Below are 15,525 nucleotides of genomic sequence, written 5' to 3'. Positions count from 1 at the left end.
CAAAACATTCATAAAACATTACACATTAATCCATAACTTTGTCCTATCAAACATATTGTTTTCCGAATCAAAAACATAAGTTATAAAACGTTTTGAGTCTTCAGAAACCAGACTTTTATTCTTCTGCCATGTGCCCCCGCTCAAGCCAGCTGTCTCATTCTACTCACCTGCGTGCATACTAAAAGTCAGCTACTCTGGGTGAGTTTTAATTAATCATACAACATACAACACATTCATAACTACATACTTTCATACTTTCATTTATAATATACTTACCTTCGTACTTTCTTTTATAATATACTTACTTACCTTCGTACTTTCTTTCTTTAATTTTTCATACCTTACGTTTTAAATAGCATTACGCCCTATAACCTTCGCATATATTGTTAGGGTATGCAACCCTTTAACCTTCGCATATATTATTAGGATATGCACCCCTTTAACCTTCGCATATATTATTACGACATATTTGTCCTAATATCGGATGACATGCCCTATTCATCATAACCATAAATGTTGCCTGAGCATTCGTCTACCCAACGATATCACAAGAAACTTGTAGTATTCATATCGCGTCTGAAATGTTGTCATAGGGATGTCTGCCTCTTTCACTTTCAATTGATGATAGCCTGCTCTAAGGTCTACTTGCGAGGACCAACTCGCACCTTACATTTGATCAAACAAATTATCCATTTGTGGTAATATCTATTCTTCACAGTAAGCTTGTTCAACTCGTAGAAATCTATACACATTCTCATACTTCCATCTTTTTCCTTCATGAACATCGCAGGTACACCACGTAGGGAAATACTCGGCATAGAACACCTTCGTCGAGAGTTCTTGTAGTTGGGATATCAACCCTTTCATCTTGGACGCGCCAGGAGGTAAGGTGCTTTCGAGACGGGCTGTGCTCCTGGTATTAAGTCTATCTGGAATCCTACCTTTCGTTCCAGTGCTAACCCCGGAATGTCCTACGGGAACACTTCTGGTTATTCACACACTACATGAACATCTTTCATTTCTTTCGTGTCAGCCGTAGCTTTGACAACATACGCCAGGTGGACACTGCACCCTCGCCTTGACAAACCTTCAGCTTTTATCATCGGAATGACGTTAAGCCTTGAACTTTCCTTAATACCATAAACCATCACTGTACCGCCATCCAGAGACTTAAACCTTACCAACTTACTCTTACATTCTATACGAGCTTTAAACTCAAACGTCAAATCCATTCCCAAACGACATCGAACTCTCTTAAGGCCAATCATAAAGAGTAGATAGGAACTCACATCCCTCTAGTTCTACCTTACAATTCTTAACCATTCTCCTACTTTGACGAAAGTATCGCTAGTGGTCTCTTCCATAAAGTATCAGGTACACAACTACATTCTTCTTAGTGTCTTCTTTAATATTCGCTACATTATGTAGCCTCGTCCTTTCATTCCTTTTCAATTAGGATGCCTTGACATTCACCCGTCCTCCTCTATCACCTTTGCTTTTATCATTATTCGCTTCGTTACTCACGATCCCATCAAGTTCCTTTATGGAGTTAACTATTGCAGACATAATACATGTCTTGACTCTCTAAGTTGGCTTATCTTCGTTTTTTTCATGTTGCTTCCACTTGGACTTCCCAGTTCGGGCTGCCATTGATGCTTCAACGAACATTGTCGGCATTGTAGTGCGAAACAATTTAGCAACTCCATTAATATTTGACTACAAGCTCCCAGGGTGATCCTTATTCATTACTTCCTAAAGTCGAAGTTCTATTGCTTTCGTATATTACTTTGTCACACCTTCTTCAACATGTGTCTGGTTAGCACGTGTCTTACCATAACGTCCAGTACGACCTCTTCGCGCTCGTCCCTTTTGTAGCAGTCATCTATCTTATCTCTAAGGAAACACAAACTTTATCACTCTAGGAATTATTTAGCACATGATTCATAAGGTAAGTAGTTAATGACAGTGGCCAAGTGTAATTAACTCTTTACATCACTCCTCAGGTTCTACATATTTCCCTGTGTGATTTCACTTGTGCTAGTTTTTACTTCACACACAATCATAACATACATATAACCTACATTCTTATCCCTAGCAATTAAGCTAGCATACACACATTCTTTCTTTAGCAATTAAGCTAACATTCAAATATTCTTTCTATAGCAATTAAGTTAACTTCCTTACACATTCTTACATTATACATGAAATTAATCATATATTTTACCTTTACCGAGCTTGCTTGAGTGACACATGGCTATCTTGAACTGGCATCTTCTTTCTTATCTTACTTAAATCCCATTCTCTGTTCGAGTCTAAGCATTTAGGATGCTTAAATCTCTCGAACTTTGCTCTGATACCAACTTGTAAGGCCCCGTTACCGGTGCCTCACTTTGGACGTTGGATTTACTCATAAACATAGTTCTAAATATCAGAGTTAATAAAAACATTCGCAGAATATCAAAACATTCATAAAACATTACACATTAATCCATAACTTTGTCCTATCAAACATACTGTCTTTCGAATCAAAAACATAAGTTATAAAACGTTTTGAGTCTTCAGAAACCAGACTTTTATTCTTCTGCCATGTGCCCCTGCTCAAGCCAGCTGTCTCATTCTACTCACCTGCGTGCATACTAAAAGTCAGCTACGCTGAGTGAGTTCTAGTTAATCATACAACATACAACACATTCATAACTACATACTTTCATACTTTCGTTTATAATATACTTACTTACCTTCGTACTTTCTTTCTTTAATTTTTCATACCTTACGTTTTAAAGAGTATTACGTCCTATAACCTTCGCATATATTGTTAGGGTATGCAACCCTTTAACCTTCGCATATATTATTAGGGTATGCAACCCTTTAACCTTCGCATATATTATTAGGATATGCAAGCCTTTAACCTTCGCATATATTATTAGGGTATGCAACCCTTTAACCTTACCTTACCTTTCATTATCCTCTCCGTTATCACATTCATACATATCTTACATAATATCATACATATCATAGTCATACATACTCCCTTATTCACATACTCTTATCATACATACTACACTATACTTTCCTTAACAATACGTGCAATACCCGAAGGTCATTCACGTACTGTCAAGCATACATTTATAATTTAAACATAACTATCACATTCATCATTAAGACATACACATACCATTTAAGGTAAGTGTATTAACATTCACATTGAGTATGCACAGAGCCCCGAAAACATAACAAGGAAATGGGGCTGAAAAATCACCTGGATCCTGTTGCGTTCACTGTTAATCGTTATCCCCTTCTTTAACTGAGCTCAGCTAACTGTATATAAGTTATATGTATCAATACTCATCTAATCTAACCCAAAGGCCTAGTATTAGCTCAGCATTTTTTTATGGTTTTCCTTTATTTTAACATTCTAGCGTTTTACCTTGTCCTTACAATGCATACCATCACGTGTATGCACATATATGTATACATATACAGGTCGCCATGTATCCGGGTCTCAATTTAAGCGAACTGAGATATAAGCGAACTTAGATATAAGCGAACTTAGGTATAAGCGAACTTAGATATCAGGCGAACTTATATATAAGCGAACTTAGATATAAGCGAACTTAGATATCAGGCGAACTTATATATAAGCGAACTTAGATATAAGTGATCTTAGATATCAGACGAACTTAAATATCAGGCGAACTTATATGCGGCGAAGTTTACAGTAGGCGAAGTTGAAGTGGCGAACTTACTCAGCAAACTTGTAGTAGCAGCTACGGGTTCGATCTTAACCCCTTTAACCATCTCCGTTTCAACGTGTAACCCTTTGATATGGTACTAACCAATCCCGTAAACATTCTCATGGTCAATTTCAGATAAGATTTGGCCCGAAAAAGCATAAAGTTTGGACCTCTAGGCTTAAAACGTTTAAAACTAGATCTAGGGTTTATTTTATGAACCGTATAAGTCCATGATTTCGTTAAGTCCGTTTTATACATCAAGTTTGCAACTTTATCACATAATAGGGTCCGATTTACTATCTTATTACGTTTCATGCAAAACCGACTTCGTTTACCCGTTCTTTTCACAAACCGAACACTACTCGTTATACCCGAAATGAACCAACTAACCCGTTTATTATCAAGTTCATTAATTTATCAATAATCATGACCCGATCTATCATCCTACAAATTTTCATGTAAATCCGTTCATGAAAAGTAAGTCTTTTTAACAAAAACGTACCTTTGAGGTTTTTGTATGAAATCACTCGAGATGCTCAAAACCATATCAAACGAACTCCGATTTGAGTGATCCAAGCAGCCACGGAACCGTCTCATCCCGATCTACAAACTCATCAGCTCATCTTCACCGGAAACTGCAGCTACAGTCGCCGGAACAGCTGAACAGTTGCCGGAATCTTCACTTTTGAGCTGCTATGGTTTTATTGATAAATATCGGACTTCCCGACTTCTGATCGAAGATCTAATCAGTGGAAATCTTCATTTATATACCATGAACACTCAGTTAAAATTTGAGACCGATCCAACGGCTAGATCTCCGGTAATCTTGTGTCTTCGTGGGTGGTTTTCTCAAAAACGGGAATTGGGTTAAGTGTGTGTTTTGATGTGTAGGCTATGGTGTGGAGATTTATGGAAATGGAAAGGATTAGGGTTTTAAGGGGTATTTATACTCCCTTAAGCACATGGACCTTTGGCCCATATTTTATTTTTGTTCCATAATTAATTCCATCTACTTAGCCTACTTATCCTTCCATCTTTATTATTGTATTTCTCTACTAACTTAAGTAAACTTTTTCACCATAAATAAATAATATATTAAATATTATTCTTAGAAATTTCGGGATGTTACAAGTCTACCCACCTTATAAAAGGTTCCGTCCTCGAAACCTGCTTAGTCCTTGTAAAGAGGAATACTTCATGTATTCACATCCTTTCTTTAGCTTCCTGACTTACTGGTTTATCCTTTGTCTTACAATCAACGAGTGATGTTAATTAGTTTTAGCTTTCTTAGGTAGCTTGTCCATGAAGTCATCTATGATACGCTTCCTTTTTCCAGACTTTGCAATTGCATATTACTTCCACAAGTATGATCTCCTTTCTTGTCCTTTAAATTAGCACTGAATGACCATTCCATCCAATTACAACCTTTAGCAAATATACTGCTTTGCAATACGTTCAAAACATATTAATTCCAAAAAGGAAACCTTCCCAGTTTCTCCTTAAGGGTTACTTCTTAAAATCCCTTTGTCTATTCCTTGAGAGATAACACTTCTTGCAATTCTTGAGCGCATCCATTGCATAACTTGTTGGAGAACTCCTTAAGTCAACACTAATACCTTCTTTCATTCTCAGCTCTGCATCAGCATGTAAGGTTCATGAGTTATAGCTGCCCAAGGTAGCTTGATCATGAAGTCCATGATGATACATCTCCCTCTTTCTTGACTAATCAAGCCTCACGTTGTTCTATGAATCCATTGTTGTTTGCCGTTGCATATCAGGCTGCCTGATCTGTCGTAACCAATTACCTTAACCGACTTCCTTTCCGGTATGTCTTGACCTTCTTTTATAATACCATTCTATCCTTTCCATTCCAGAGGACTTCCCTTCATTACTCACTAATCATTTGTGTCACGACTCAATAAGTCTAAACCATATCTACGCTTTCCTTGCATGTCTTTCCACCTTTTGTCGTTGATTTCTAGCATTTTCTTGAAGTGTGACTTTCGGCTCCACATTCGTAACACTTGTGGTTATTCTTATCTATGTTGGCAAAGTATCATGTCTATCCACAACTGTCACATGCCATGGACTCATATCCATCTGACTTCTACTAAATCGTTTCACTTCTATTAGTATATGCCTTCTAATAATTAAAAGTATATTTTACGTATATTTAATTAAAATATTTTATTTAATTTGTATATTTAATCATTTATTTATTTAGATTTTTATTCTTACAAGCATATCTTATATCTTAATTATCTAAGTTATTTAAACACTTAATTATATATATATCATGGGTAAGTATTTGGGAATTTATAATTAATAAGACTATTAATAACAATGACCGTAGAGAGTAGTCGATCATTCAAGTAATAACATCTCGACCCCAATCATAACTTAAATCACATAAAAATATTAATTTATTAAATCGAGTATATTGTTTATAATTAATTCATATTTATATTATTTAACTAGGAATCCTTGACGGTATATTCCGAAGGGGTTTACCTTGCTCTCATCATCCTCACTTGTTTTTCGTTCATCCGATCAGGTGAGTACCACATTCCCCTCTTTTTACTCATTTTTCACGTTTTGGGGACATATGCGTAAATTATATTTCTTATATATATACTTATACTCAAAACTGCAACTATTGTCTTATGTGTTAACAACTTACTAGCAGAAGTGCCATCGCGTTGCTGTGGGTTCGCGTAAATTATCCTGTCGTATTGGTTTGTAGTGTTTGGTGTGGTGTAATGTGTTATCAATACGAGCGCGTTGCCGCATGTGCATATGATTTGTTGGATTTTTTTTGTGCGGGGTTGCACACTTATATATTGACTATGCGTATAGTTTAGTGGGTTTTATATTTAGAATTAACATAAATGATTGAATGTGTGTTAATTGGTGAGTAGTTAGACGGTATTTCTAATACGAAATGTGTATTACATTCCATTGTTTATTTTTTTATACATGATGAAGCATTAGATGTATTGGAATCCAAAAAGTAATGATACATGACTTGTTAGGTATTGATTTTGGTTAAAAGTTTTTAAATCCGGGAATAGGTGTATATAAACTCCAACTATAAGTTTGTGAATAAGTCGAGTGAATGGCATAGAGATGGAATATTTAAAAGAAATAACATATTATTGTTAAAGACATTATAATTTGTGTAATTAACTCATGAATGAAAAATTGTGAAAACTATTTTTTATGAGTAATCTGCAATAACAAATTGATTGGATGATTATATATTTGTAATTATTGTAGGTGAAGTAAGGGATATTGATACATTATTTTAACGTGGTTTGTAACTTTGCATTTAGAGTTACTTTAGTTTTTAATATAAATTGTTGGTGGTCTAATTATTTCGTATCAAAAAGCGAAGGCTATAGCAACTGCCCTTAGTAGTTTGTATGGTGCGTATAAAGGTATGTCTAGTATGTTATATCTAACCATTATTAGGCTCGCATGTACACGAATTGTGTATGTGAAAATTTTTTCCAAATACCCTTCTAGTTTGGACCGCCACCAACCAAGTTTAAAGTTGAGACTATTATTTACCAATAGGCCATAGTTGCGATTATTTAAAACCAATATTACATGTAAGATACTAACCAACAATGATGATTCCATGCACGGTAGTTTATCTTTGATTTATGCAAATTAAAGTTAATCGGAACAGAGCGTGAAATCAAAGAGATAATTATTCGCTAGAGCCTAGGAAAGCAACTCACGAGCCAAAATAAAGATTGAAAAAAACAACTCACCAACAGAGGTTGAGCTCTGAAAAAAAACATAACTGTATATATTTATCGTTAATTACCTTACGAGTTGCATCAAGTTCATAATGTAGAACTTTGTAGAACTTGGTAGAACTGGAAAGAACTCACGCCATCCCTTTAAATGTACATGAAATATATGAGTAAATATATTTGGAATGAAGAAAAAATAAAATAATAATACAATATATGTAGAAGATAATACGCTTTGGTTTTATCCAGGTGCTCTCGAGGGTGTAGCAGAAGTTCCCTATATTTTGTGCATAACCAAATTAAACAATATATAAAATACATAAAGCTTGACTTGATTGTTACATGCAACAGTAAAATATCATACATAATTATTAAATATGAAAGATAAAAAATGTATAAAAAGAAATAAATTTACTAAATTGTTTTGAGGTTGAAGATTGTGAAATCTGTAATATTCCATTTCAATTTCCCCCATCCAATTTTAACAATCTTAACACATAAATTTAAGTTTAATCACTCAACTAAACATTAAAAAAAAACTAGCAGATATGTTCGCGCTTCGCGCCGGGTATGCAACTTTTATACTTAAACGCATTGGGGTGGCTCGTTAATTCGAATAATACCTTGTCTAGATAAGTACACGACAAAGTACACCAATTCGACCACGTCTTTTCGACCACTTCTTTACAATTTAGGCTAACAACTTATAGCTTGAACTTAAAAAAAATAACAAACAATTACATCAGTTTAACTCCAAATCAAAACAATTGCATCAACACAATAACGAAAACAATTGCTAAATGGTTGTAAATACAATTAAAAGAAATGTATCTAGGCGTTTGAGCAGCAACTGTGAATGAAATTCTTACAATTGCTGACTTCCCGACTTGTTGTGCTCTTGTTGCCAATATGTTAGCAATTTCTTAAATGGTATTATAATATAAAGCATTATTGAAGCATAGTTTCATAAATTACAAACACGTACTTAAGTTTGGTATATATTGTAAGAAAGGACAACAATGTTTACCTGAGGTTTCATCCCAACTTATAATGACTTGGAAACAATCATGGTTCTCTCATTATCACATAGATTATCAAAGAATTCATGTGTAACGAATACCACTATGTGAGTGATCAACCTCTAGTTCAGTCATGTATTCCTGAGATAAATTGTTAATAAGTTGATAAAGAATCTTTGAGATTACCATTCATGAACATATTAACTAACATACCTTCATAAGTTGCAAGGAGCCGTCAACTTGCAATGCAAAATGAAACTCATGAAGCAACGGAGAATATTTTTGTATAAACAGCACCATGACAGGTTATAAGAAATCATGGGTCTCCATTATTAGCACATTAAAAGCATGTTGAAAATTATGAACTTGAATCCTGTTGAAAATTATGAACATGAAATTATAATAGCAAGATACGTACGTGTTCATCAAAACTCTATTTCGGATAAAAAATTTAACAGCAAATAAATCACATATTAGAGAGTATTTTACAAGTTGAACTACAAGTATACTAATGTGTGAAAACCTATTAGTATTATTTTTATTATTATTATTATTGTTATTATTTATTAACACAAACCTAACCATTAAATACGACAATCCAAACATCGAAGAAACCTAAGGATTTTGTTTGACGCCTCAACAAAGAAGTTCAACAAGGTTAAGGATTAAAACCATATTGGTATCCAGCAAAATATCTTTACAAGTCCTCGTTAGCTTTTGGGCATAAACTCTACATATGGTCGTAATTAAAATGAAAAATAATAATAACCGAGTTTGATTATTTTCAAATTAAACCAATAATTAATCTTATTTATAATTTATCCACTTCAAATGACCGGTGGCTAACCCAATTAACTACCCTGACCAATTGTTGTTACCCGCAAAACAGCCATCATTTCCACCTGTTGATGCCTGAAATTAGGGTTGTCATAACATTTCAGACACGACACGATAAGACACGATGACCAGTTGTACTAAACACGAACACGATACGATAACGAATCGTGTCATTTTTTAAAAACACGAACACGAATGTTTAGTTACAGGTTAACCTGTTAAAACATACAATGAATAATACATGTGTAATAAAACAAAAATTTTCAAAAAAAACATAAAAGTACATAACACATAACATATTGAAACAAAAAACCACAATTCTTAACATATATGATACAAAAAACCACAAATCCATAGCACACTTATACAAAAAACCATAGAAGCAAATCATCAACCATTAAAAATATAGTAGCAAGTTCTAATGGATATACGTGTGATGTCGTATATAAATATGCCTTTAGGTTTAGGACTTTAGGAGAGTATATTTATTTACTTTTTTAAAATTAAAAATCTACACAGGTTAACAGGTTTTTAACTCTTTAGGACATGAATGAAGTTACGTAGTAAAAGGCGGTATATTGATTACTTAACTCAAATGCTAAAGTACATTTTCTTGATTTTAAGATTTTGGTGAAAGTGTTAATTGCGCGAGTTAGTCATATTGATTTCAGGCAGGGCTATCAATTTATGACGCGGACCTGTTAACACGACATGGGTTTTAACAGGTATGGGTTTGAGCTTAACAGGATTCATGTCTTAAACAGGTTGACCTGTTTAAGACATGTTAAAAAATAAACAAATTATATGATAATGCCATAATCTAACAAAGGTTTAGATGCAAGATCGTTGATATACAGACGCTAAAAGTGGTTCAACCTAACATGACATGACTAACAACTCATTATGACCCGTGCTAAAAGAATCTGTACTCTTCACAACCTACCTAGAGTAACTCGTTTTGCCACATCGTGTTAGAGAAAAGAAGAATAATTGTGTGTACATGTATTTTTATATGTGCAATTAAACCAGACAAAAATGAAGTACAAAAATAAAAAATCAAGAATTATGCATACCAATTTGAAGCCGCCTAATAACCCAACATTAAGTTGAGTCCACTATTAATATGATCCTCCAGCAAGAGCAAACATTTAGTAAGATGCAAACAAAAGGTCTGACTCAAAAAAGAAAAAACCCTTCAGTACACTTTATTTTTAATTTAGCTATATCAACATAATTAGCATAGATAAATAAAAACTTAATTATTAGAAAAGTTAATGGATTGGAAACAGACACTGAATTGTAACAAAAAGTCTCTATGTATAATGGAATTAAAATACAATAAACAAGCCAAAGATTGGACATATGTACGCCGACGGCAGAGATTGTTCCAATGGTCTAAATCGAAATCACCTGTTAAGAGAGGTTTATCAATGAAGCGAAAGTAATACGATTAGGATTACGATTTTTGAAATAGATGAAATTGATCTTGATCTGCATGATTGGGAGATTTCTAATCTCTCTCTTTATACGAATTTGGTAATTGAACCAATCAGTTTCGCATTCATTTCCATCAATTCAATAGGAAATCTAACAGACTGTGACATTGAAGGATGGTTTTGGTAGGGTAATCTAAAGGTCATTCATATTAAATAGCATTGAAAAGAGAAAAAATAAACTTTTGCATGCCTAAAAGGATTAAATAGTAGTTATTAAGTTTTTGAAGCTTCAAAAACTTGTACAATATGCTTGGAGAACGAAATGGGATCATGCCAAATTACTTTTTATGCCCAATTGTGAAATGTCGTTTTTGTCCTCGTCCTTTAATTGTGAAATTACTATTTCGTCCATCACTTATGTTTAATAATATAATATATATACCTTACTTGTTTATGTGTTTACTTGCTTTATATGCTTCCGCATTCGGAGAGGTCCAGCATAATCTCAAATTAGTATGATCATACGCCAGTCGTTATAGCCCTGTGCTTCTCAACATCTCAGTTATACTTGCTCATTTGGTTGATTTGTTATACTCATATGACTTGTTGCAATTACTTATTTTTAGGGCAGACGAGGTGGTGCGTGATGGACCATCAAACACCGCCGCCGGCCCTTACGCGTGATGAGAGGGTACGCGTGATGGCCATCACGTGGTGAGCCCCGAGAAACTGACCGTTGAGGAATAAAAAGTTGACCACCACCATGCGCCGTTCCTCAATCGCCTCAATCCTCCGTCGTTCCTCCTCCGGAAGCTGCTTGTGTGATATGCAAGGGTGAGATATGCATGGTGGGTATTATTATTATTTGACCTTCGCCGTGGCGCAAATGACTTGATGGTTACCGCCGGCGCCGGTGAGAAGATTGGTTGCCGGAGATTAGTGGTTGATGAGTTGTGAGAAGAGAATGGTTGGTTATGGATAAAGATGAAGTAGGAATATAAAACGGAAAGTTCACCAACTCACATGTTCACGTATGTTCTCTTTAAACAAATACATATAAAAAATTATATATAATAAACAAATATATATTATATAAAATAAATAAACTCAATAAATAAAATCATCACACCACACCAAACCACATCACCACCCCCACTAAATTCCATCACAAGTGATGGATTTGGTTGGGGTGAGGTGTCACCATACCATTGGGTGTGGTGGGTGATGGATTTGGAACCCCCCCCCCTATATATACTATATGTACATTTAAACTGGTGTGCTGCTCACTCAACCTTGTGTTGACAAAACAATTTTATTTTCAACGCATATGCAGGTTATCGTTTGATATGAAGTAACTGAAGTACAAGATCACTTACGGATTTTATGCTAGAAGAAAATTAACGAGAAAATATTATTTATGACTTTTGATTATTGATGCACTTTTGTTTTGTTTGGATATTGTATGAATATTTGTATTTATTTGAATTTATTAAATAGATATTGAAATTTCCCATATTGCATGATAGTAACATTTGAAAAGTCGTGAGCAATCAGTTACGCCCCGGCATTTCCGCCGTAAGTTGGGGTGTGACAGTTATTTTTCCGACCATATGTCGCCATTTCGAACACACTTGGTGTTGTTTACGATCGTTTGATCCTCCCTCAGAAACATAATAGTTCCAAAACCGTAGCCAAAAACCAACGGTCGTTGCTCCATGGGGTCCATGTCTTCGCAAAAATAGAACCAAGCCTTAGCTAACATTACTTCTTCTTCACGGCTCCATCTTCGTGACACAATTCGTTGGGGATTTGGTTTCTCCATGTAAAAATTGTTTAAATTTTTGAAGAGAATGAAAAAATTGTTATAGAATATTGTGTGTAAAAATTGAAAGAGATGAAAATTTGTTATAGAATCTATTGGTAACATGTACCTTTTGCAAGAAACTCAGTCATTCAGAAGACGATTGTCGGAGAAAATTGTGGTATGTTTCAGCTCTGGAGAAAACGGGCACTTCGGTTCAGAATGCTTGAAAAAGACAAGCAACGCAAGTGGAAGTGGTGCTAAGAAAGAAAATTCGAAAATAAATCTGTTAAACATACAAGATGTATCCGACAATAAAGAATAGAAGCAGACAAGAGTATGCCAAATGAATTTCAAGATCAGAAGGCATTAGAAATAACTAATACTTTAGTTAACTCTTGTAAACTTCTTGTAAACTCATTTTTAAACAAGAAGTTTTGTAACAAAAAAAGGGTAGTTAAATCCCTAATGTATTTAAAGAAAGATATTAGCATACTGATCGTGTCTTTACACAAGAATGCTTATATTCAAAAGAAAAGAGATGGTTATTGTAACATTCGTTCATTTATAAAACCAAAAACCCGACCTGTTTTATATTTTCGGTTTTGTTTCTATTTAAATAAATAAATAAATATATATATATATATATATATATATATATATATATATAATATTAGTTAATCTCAATTTTCGTTAACGTATTTTATGTGATCATTTCTATGCAATTATACTTTTCACCACCCTTATAGTATTACATATACATTTAAAACATTCATAATAAAGATCAAATATTTATGTACATGTCTTATGTAATTTACTAGAATTATTATTTAACTACTACTACTTTTATTATTATTATTATTATTATTATTATTATTATTATCATATGTTACTTAACTAATAAATCTAATGAATGTTTTAATTCAATAAAATTTATTAAAATAGTTAAACCTTTTGAATACCCCATTAAACTATTTTTAATTTGTGTTTTAACTATATTAAACATGATTTAATTTCTTAAATTCTATAATACATAACCATTCTAAAAATTCACTATAAAAGGAGGACTAATCCTCCATCTTTTTCACAACTCAATACATTCTTTTCTTAAGCTTAAGAGCATTAACAAGTAAGTTTTACCATATCGTGCATTTTATAGCTATTGTTTTGATAATTATCTTGAATATTCATACTTGTTCATAAGTTGTTCTTCATGATCATACTATTTTTATCATAAAAATCTTATATTTTGGTTTAAGAATCATTATGATAATGGATATCCAAGATAACACTATGATCTTTCTAAATCTTGGATCAAACCTTATTATTTTGCAAGAACAAGCATGAATATATATTTATCTAAATCTTATGATTTGTTGATCATCATAAACTATTAAACTTTCTTTTAAATAAGATGATTTACAAAAATTTCTTTTATTTAAAATATTTTAAAATAGATATAACATACTTCATATTTTTTAAATTAATAATTGAGTAAATTATTTATTTTATTTTAACATAAACTAATATTTATAATTTCTTTAAAAGAATACATGCAAATTAACATTTTAGTTAATTAATTAGCAAATTAATTAGTTATGTTACTAGAATAAAATAAAACGTTTAATCATAAATTGTTATTAATAATGTTATTTATTCTTATATTAATAAAGTTATAATTGTTCATCTACAAATAATTCTTTAACTAATAAACATCAAATGACTTATATAAACTTTACTCATTTTTGTTAAACTCATTAAAAATCCCCAAGTCCCCATTTGCCACAAGTTAATGACATAGATATTAAAATAATGCATAATTCCTAAAACTAATATTATTTAAATTTATAGCTTTACATTTTGAAACGATTGAACCTCACAAGCTATAATTTAATCCCGATAGTTAGTCTTTAAATTTTGTATTTCTTTTATAATTATAGCTTGTGAGGTTCAATCGTTTCAATTTCCTAAAACGCGCTTTCGGTAATTATTTCAAGTTGTCTTCAATCTCAAAGGTGAGTATCTCACACCCCTTTTTACACTTTTACTACTTTTGGGAGTAGCATTTATATCCTATCCAAATTACAATTTCGTTTATTCATTATTTACAAACTACAATTCGCAAAATGAATTTGTGTGTTTATTTGCTTACTTGCTCAAAGATTACGTGCTCATGGTTTCCTCATTAAGTATGATCATATGCCCCCTATGCACTCGGGACCTCGATGTTATGAGTGGAATAGGGACCCTTGATCCGAGTACGTTGGTTGTTACCAACGGAAAAGACACTTGCTTGCGCTATTATCCGAGTACATTGGTGCACAATCCCAATTGGAAAGGACTTTACTTGCTCATTTACACTTATTCATTTTTATGTACTTATATCAAAACTTGTGTGAACTCACCAACTATTCATTTAGTTGACTTTATTTTATATATATGCTACAGGTACCTTATTTAGAGGATGTTTCCGTGACGATGACATTAGTACTTAGAATATTCAACATAAATGGACAAATTGCCTAAATGTGTATTTCTTTGTATTTCTTTTACTTCTAAACTTGTGTACTTGTTGTTTGAATCAATTAATGGTAATATTGTCACTTAATAGTGTCACGTGTGTTTTGAGCAATCTGTACGTCACACTCAGGCATTTCCGCTTTAGCCGGGGTGTAAGAGATTGGTATCAGAGTCGTGGACATTAGACGTTGTGTTCTAGTTGGTTATAGCTTATTTATATTTATTTAGGGTTGCATGATTAGAAATTATGTGTGCCCTGTTTGATTGTTCAAAGCACTTACTTGTTACTATTATACTAATAATTCAATTACTTCAATTACCCAAGCACACACAAGTCCAAGGCTTATGCCTAACGCAAAGATTTCAAGGAGTTTCAATAATCAAAATTTTGATCTTTACGTTTTTAATATTTCTTCT

Source organism: Bidens hawaiensis, unplaced genomic scaffold (assembly GCF_021521415.1).
Source record: "Bidens hawaiensis isolate Kalapana, Puna unplaced genomic scaffold, B.hawaiensis_p1.1 tig00000142_1, whole genome shotgun sequence".
Lineage (NCBI taxonomy): Eukaryota > Viridiplantae > Streptophyta > Magnoliopsida > Asterales > Asteraceae > Bidens > Bidens hawaiensis.
This window is presented reverse-complemented; position numbering follows the sequence as displayed.